At 34.3% G+C, this 7,926-nt stretch overlaps 1 long non-coding RNA gene across 2 annotated transcripts; it reads left to right on the forward strand.

The window, feature by feature from the left end:
- Positions 1-2,732: 2,732 nt before the first annotated feature.
- On the forward strand, positions 2,733-5,683 carry LOC136233697 (uncharacterized). Of its 2 annotated transcripts, XR_010690930.1 has the most exons (5): positions 2,733-2,943; positions 3,659-3,870; positions 4,569-4,689; positions 5,040-5,305; positions 5,406-5,683. It is a non-coding gene; the product is annotated as an uncharacterized lncRNA (long non-coding RNA). The 2 variants fall into 2 exon arrangements; XR_010690929.1 differs by having other exon boundaries at positions 3,659-4,689.
- The last annotated feature ends 2,243 nt before the right edge of the window (positions 5,684-7,926 follow it).

Consider the following 7,926-nt stretch of genomic DNA (forward strand, 5'->3'; position numbering starts at 1 on the left):
CATTATATATTAAAAGAAAAGGAGATTATTTGACTTTACTGTTGGTTTATGTTGATGATATCATTATGACAGGAAATGATATCTTAGAAATAGATAGTATAAAAAGGGTATTAGATGAGAAGTTTAAGATAAAAGATTTAGGCGCTTTAAAATACTTCTTAGGTTTGGAAATAGCTAGAAATAAAGAAGGTATTTCAGTCTGTCAACGCAAATATATTTTGGATTTGCTTTCTGAAACAGGTTATTTGGCTTGCAAACCTGCTGATACACCAATGGAGTCTACTCTTAAGCTATCCAGGACAACCGGAAAGCAATTAGAGGATAGACAGCAGTATAGGAAGATTGTTGGCAAATTAATTTACTTAGCCAACACGAGGCCAGATATATCCTTTTCTGTCAGCTGTTTAAGTCAATTCCTTGACTGTGCAACAGATATTCATATGCAGACTGTTCATAGAGTCTTGAGGTATCTCAAGAAAGCACCAACACAAGGCTTATTTTATCCTAGCAAGGGTAATTTGCAACTGAAAGCTTTTAGTGACTCAGATTGGGGAAGCTGTATAGACACCAGAAGATCAGTAACAACTTTTACTGTGTTTCTTGGAGGATCATTGATTTCCTGGAAAAGTAAAAATCAACCAACAGTTGCAATGAGTTCTAGTGAAGCAGAATACAGGGCACTTGCTTTAACTACTTGTGAGGTTTAATGGTTCTTATACATGCTGGATTACATAGACATCAGTCATCAACAAGCTGTTTCAATCTACTGCGATAATCAGTCAGCAATTCACATTGCTAACAATCCAATTTTTCATGAAAGGACAAAACATATAGAACTTGATTGTCATTTTGTGAGAGAGAAGGTTATTCACTTGTTATCTGATTCTACCAATCAACAACTTGCAGATCTGTTAACAAAAGCTTTTGGAAAGTCTCAATTTGAAGAACTTGTACACAAGCTAGGACTGAAAACTATATACAGTCCAGCTTGAGGGGGGATATTAGATATATATTAGGTTTTATTATTTTACAGCTGTATGGGTAGTTTAAGAATAAGTTAGTTTTATAGGGACTAAATTAGAATTTTACTTCCTTTCCCTTTCCTAATCTTCTTGTATATATTGTATACGTGTGTAGGTATACGATTACTTTTCATCTTCTTCTCTATCAATAAACTTGTAGTTTTCTTCTTTGTTCAATGTTTGATATATACACAAGAGCATAAATTGAATTAAGATATATATTAATAAATCAAAAATAAAACAATAGTTTCAAAATTAAACTAACTAATTACATTCAAATTAATAACAATAATTACAAAAGTAACCTAAATATAATAGGATCCTGTGCAAAACCATATCAAAAAAAAACAAACAAACCATGCATATACCACTACCAAGTTTAGCTAGCAAGAATCTTTTCTTTGCCTCTGCTTCCCAATATGCAGCCCGACTATACAACTTCAAACATGAAGTTTTTGCATTTTTCATAAAATTAGAAAATTTCTAAGATAGAAATAATTAGGAAGAAAGTATTATTTAGATCCTAACAAAAGTAGTAAAATCAGAAAATCAGTCTGAAAAACATGTTACCTGAAGAGCACACAGAAGACATAAGTCTCTTGCTTTCCATATGGCAGATTTATTTTGTAAATGCAGAACTGATTTCCTTGAAAGCTTTGGAAGCCCAGAAAAGTGTTTTCAGACAAAAAAAAAAATACAATTTATAGATTTTGGTAAGCAGTTTTCACAACTTATAAAAAAAAAACTGATATTAATTTTTTTCTGGACAAATGAAAACGTACCTAAATTGGACAGTTGAGCTTTCCAGGCAATAATAATGCAGTGTAGTAGAATATCAGGGCAATTCTCCTTTGGCAGTAAATTAGAGTTCAGTTCAGTGACACTGCATTCTATTCCTGCCAAAGGAGAATGGCACTGGTATTCTCCACTGCTATTCTGGGTAATTAACTAGCCCGGTCGACCCTCCCCCAAGCCTGGTCGGACATCCAACCGCTGTTGAGAGATGATTTTTTTCGAGTAATTCTCCATCGTCTGATCGTAATGTGGCCTTTTGTTTTGTATCATTTGTTTTTTTAGTTTCTTTTAAAGAGGACCTAACAGTACATGGAGCAATTTTTTATCATTTGTTTTTTTAGATTGGAATTTTGGATTTAAAGAGTACCTAACAATACCTGGACCAATTTTGGAGTGTTAATTCAACACTCATTATTTCTTGGAATCAGGGGGCAGGAACCCCCACAACCTCAAATTTTATGGAGGCAGGGGGCCGTCATGGTGGTTTCTTTGGTCACTCGTCTCGGATCCTGGATGATAGCTCACTACAAGAAAATGCTCGATCACCGACAGATCTCACCGACAGAAAATAATCTGTCTGAGATACCGACAGAAAACCGACACAAAGTTTGCCTCGGTCATCACCGATAAATATCCCTTCACATTTTTAGAATGTGTCGGTAAATAATTGCTGGATTTTTTCTGTTCCCATTACCGAGACATATTGTAGGAAATGAAAATTGTTGGAGATGTCACCGGCAAAAAAATGTGTGTAGACCGACAGATTTGTGTCGGTGATTATGACATTAAAAACATTAAAATTACTATTAATACTGGTCATCAAATTTTCAATTAAAAAAAAATTAAAAAGAAATTAATAATATATAATGATAAAGATGTCCTCTTCCTCTCGCCCTAGTTCCTGCCTCAGTCGAGTAAAAACTTTTGGAACCCTCTTCTCACTCTCATCCTTTCGTTCACCAATGCCGGCGCCAATTTCCACCAATTCAGCCGCCGCACTGTGCTCGTATCTCCACTTCCCCCACCTTACTGTCTGATACGGACTTCTCTCTTCCTCTTTTCTGGTTTGCTTCTTCGACTCCTCGCTGCCTCCAAAATCCTCTTTTACCCTCAACCTCCTTTCCAGGTACAGATCTCGTACTCCTTAGTGCTTGCATTTAATTTATTATTTGTTATGGTTGTTTTTGCTATTGTTATTGCAGGGGTGTTGTCTGTTTGTTTTTGTTGTTTTCTGTTGATTGTGTTGTTTGGTTTCTGGGTTTCTGGTTTGGGGTTTTGTGAAATCAAAATGGAGCCCTAAATCTTTCTCACTTGAATGAGTTGGGTATGCTAGAATGCTTGTTATCTTTTTCATTTTTTGAGTTGTTGATTTGCTCTCTCAGAAATCCAAGTTCCTCTTTTTTATCTTAGTCTTTGCCTTTCATCTTGTACCGTGATATGTTTGCTTCCTGACAAAATATGGAAAATTGAATGTTCATTCTATGAAACTTCATTTAAGACAACAATGGGTTATTTTTATTTATTTTTCTGGGTCAATATTTTGGTGAAATTGAAGTCCTGTTTTGTCAACTAATTGTTTGTTTGGAATGGAGCTTCTGATCTAAACAAATCGTTTTGCCCCTTAGTTCTCTCTGTCTTTGGTTTGAGAAATTGAATGAATAAGGTAATTCTCTGTTAAACAAAAGGAACAAGTTTTATTAAATTTGGTCTCTCTTAGTGATATCTGTTGCTTTCTTTTCCTGCTAAATTATAGGAGATTGGTTGTATTTTCCTTCTCGCTTGACTTGGGACTCACATACTTGCTAAATTTGGAATAAATGGTATGATGTAACCTTTACCAGGTTTGTACGATCCGGGTGCAAATATATCAAGGACATCATCTTGAAAGAAGAAAAAAAATCAAAAGAGAAGAAAGAATATCATAAGAGAAGAGAAAGCTTGATAGTGGGCCAGAACGAAGTAACGAATAAGTTACGAAGTAATGAATAAAGTAAGACTGTAATCTAGTCTGGCGGAAGTGAGTCAAGAATGTAGAAGTTACAAGGTAACAAAGGTAGCTACCTGGACTGTACTATATCTTTTAATTGAGTTAGTGTGAAGTAAGCAAGCTTAGTGTGTACTCTATTCTTTACCCACTCTCTATATATTCTATAAGGTTGGAGCATTTACTTCTAGTTTAGGTCTAAGCTCTATAGTAAGACATAATTGAGAAGTTACTACAGTTTTGGTGTAAGCCAAATAGTATAGGTGCTAGGGTATAGTTCTGGTTTAGGTCTAAGCCAAATAGTACAGTATTGACCTGTGTAAAAGGTTACAGAGCCTCAGTACAGGTCTGAAAATTGGAGCTAGAGTAGGGTTCTGGTTTTGGTTGTAACAGCTTCTTCCTTGAGCGTAAGACTACTTAGCTTTGGGAGTTCGGCTTACCTCAGAGGCTGCTCAGAGAAGAGCAGCTCATTTGGCTATACTTGATTGTTTTAACAACTTTTCTTGGTTTTTGAGTTGTAAGTTCTGTATTGTCATAAAATGTCTGTAGCTCATTGTGTGAGAGTTGCTTATGATTTGTCAAATTGATGAAATCATAGTTGAAGTTCTTTTCTTAAAACTTTTAGATAACTGATAAATTTGTTTTCTCCATTTCTCTTATATATTTCTTTTTATAATGCTCCTTTTATTTCTCTTATATATTATTCTGATTTTGCTTCATTTTCTAAATGATCCTTTTATTTTTAATCCAATTTGACACAATTGAAGGATATGGTACACTTTTGCTGATTCATTGATGATATTTGGACTTTAAGCTGCTGAGACTCATAGTTATTAGTTGCTAGTGATATAATTTTACTCAAGCTAATTCATACTCTTTTCACTTAAAGTAAGAATACTCTTTTCACATAATTTTACTTGTGATAAGGTACCAAAATAGACCTATGGTTTTTAGGCAAGTATCAATTTAGGTTCCACGTACAAAATAGCACCAATATAAGCTTAACGTTTAAAAAAATGGTACCAATTTAGGCCTCGATAACGTAGCGAGGCCTTGATACCATGTTTTAAACGTTAAGCCTATATTAGTGCTATTTTGTACGTGGAGCCTAAATTGATACTTCCTCAAAAACCATAAGCCTATTTTGGTACCTTATCCCATTTTACTTTAGTTATTTTTGGATTTAGATTGCGAGCATATTTTCTCTGTTCTGGCGTCTAATTAGTATCTAGTGTTAGTTTGTTGATTTTCTATGGTAGATGAGAATGGCAGCATAACCTTGCTCGTCGATGGACTTGCACATGTCACCTCTGGACAGTGGTAACAGAAACTCTGTGGTTGCAAACCTGGCTCGTCCATGGACACTGGTTGAAGATTGCTAGCTACGTCGCTACTTCCTTGGTCGGATTCTTATTATTGATATTCGTTTCTTCATACTAAAGTTATTGCATCTGTAATTGGGGTTATGTATCAATTAGGAAAAGCAGACCCCTTTTTAGCATCTGTAAGTATTTTTACCCTTTCCCCATTTAGCATTCTAAATAGCTTTGGTGCTTAAAATATTCCTCATTGCAATATTGTCAATGTTTTTTTTTTATTTGTAGGAAGTTGTAAGCATTGATTGGAACCGAAAATCTCTTGGTGACTTCTTCAAGACAAAATACGACTGGGATTCGCTTCTTGATTGATCCATTTGGGCATTTGGCCCTGATAAGCATGTACTATATATGCTTTAAATATTTCGTGATCGAGCTTTGTGATTTTGCCTTTTCCAAATTAATAAATTATCCTTTGCAATATGTTCTGTTTATGTCATGATTAAAATGCATAAGCATATGATCATGCCCAAACGCAACACCAACCATGACACTTGTGTTTGACAAATATGATATTTGCAGGGGCCTAACATTTTGTTAGATGATACACTTCCTCCTGAAGTTGATAAAGGGTTGTTGGGTGTTGTCAAGTGACTTAATTAATCAGTTGCTTTGCTTTGGCTGCGCCATTAATTCTTGACCATTCTTATACTATATATGTATATGAGTTCCCTTCAATCCAAATAAATTTGCTGAAAAATATAAATTGATTTTTATTATAATTCACAATAAAATTGATTGCAAAAACGGCAATTCCGACGCATTTTCCGATGCAAATATTTGTCCGAAATTATTTAAATAAATATGCTGAAAAATAGATCACACGCACATAGGTCGGTGATAGTGTCAGTAAGCCCGACAAAAATCACCAACTAAAATGAGTCGGGAACACCTACACATATCACCGACATCAAATGTGTCGGTGATATCTCCGACCCAGCCAAAAATATGTCGCAACGGGTTACCTAGGAGGTCAACGCCGACACATCAGATTCTGTCGGTCTTCCGTTGTGATGATGATCACAGACACATTTTGGCTTATCACCGACGGAATTTTCCATCGGTGATAGCGTTTTTTCTTGTAGTGGCTAAGGTTCAATCATAAATCTTATATTAATATTTGAGAAATATAAATAAAATAAATAAAAATGATGTAATTATAATATCGATTGATTCTCACAAATTGAAAGTAATATGAATTGCAAAACAATTATAGTAATGAAATATATTTAAAAGTTAAACCAAAATTTATTGATGCGAGACTAAAGACCACATCTTGCAATTGCATGTATAAAAATGCTCTTATAAACCACACAAGGTTGCATCTTTGAAGACGACATATAATCCAACTTTAGAGTAGTTAATCAATAATTAGAGAAACACTGTCAACAGGATGGTTCATGAAATCCTAGGTATTTTTTAATTTAAATTGGCATACCTTGAACAAACATCTTGCAGATTGCTACTGAATTGACTCATTTCTGAAATTCCACATTAACTAGTATTCCCTACTCCTAAGAAGAGTAGCTATGTCACCGGTGTCTGTAATCGGATAAACTATATATATAAAACATAGCGAATAAACATATAAACTCGTCTTTTTAATCTTATCCGAGACAATAAGTAATACAGGCTGGGGTTTGAGCATTGTGAAACTGTTAGAAAAATGGCTTTGGTGTGTTGAATAAACATGGCTTTGAAAGTATGGGTTATATTTGTCTTTAAGCACTTTGCTCTCAAGAGCACTTTTACAATCCCACATGGGAAACTTATAACCCTTTGAGTGGGTATATATAGAATTGGGCTTTAGAAGCCTTTAAATTATGTTAAGTGGTTTTTACCAAATATACCACAACTGGGCCCGAATTTTATTTTATTTTTTTATCTGTTTCAACTTCTTTGAATTTTTCTTCAGCCACTGCACAGTTCGATTTCCATTCTCAATTTCAATTCGGTTTTTTCTGTAACCGTCGTTTGTTTCTTACAGAAACTGCGTACTCTAAGTATTATATAACTTCTATGTAAAGTTTCGTTTAGGGCATTCAATCTATATAATGTAGACTAACAAAAAAAAAATCTATATAATGTAGTTTATTTTTCATATTCACTAAATGCCATTCACTGTGAACAAGAATATGCATATGGATACACATTATTTATGAGATTACACAAAGGTAAACGTACCTAAATTGGACAGTTGAGCGTTCGAGGAAATTATATAGTAATGCAGTGTAGTAGAATATCAGGGCAATTCTCCTTTGGCAGTAAATTGGAGTTCAGTTCAGTGACACTATTCATTCCTGCCAAAGGAGAATGGCACTGGTATTCTCCACTGCTATTCTGGGTAATTAACTAGCTGCTTCTAATTTCTGCATTTGAAATACTCCTTTTAAATTCATGGTTTGATTCGCACATAGGCATGGTTATTCGTTGAATTGGATTGTCCTGCGGATAATTCTTCTATACCTTCTTCTTTTTTCATCATATTGGTCCCCAAGGGTATCCTTTCTTCCACTTTTTCTTTTCTTGCATTCTCATGCATATATCACTTCACTCCTAACAAGTATCTCACTCTACATTATGTTTTTCCAGTTTTCACTCTCTTTCACCAAATAGGTCTTTTTTTTTTTATATATAGTTTATGGAAGGATACAGATAAATTTACCCCTAAAATTTTCAAAAAAAATACAAATTTAACTCTAAATGGTACAAATATAATCCTAACATTTCCAATCAACATTAAATTTAC

This window comes from Euphorbia lathyris, chromosome 6 (genome assembly GCF_963576675.1).
Source record: "Euphorbia lathyris chromosome 6, ddEupLath1.1, whole genome shotgun sequence".
NCBI classification, from domain to species: domain Eukaryota; kingdom Viridiplantae; phylum Streptophyta; class Magnoliopsida; order Malpighiales; family Euphorbiaceae; genus Euphorbia; species Euphorbia lathyris.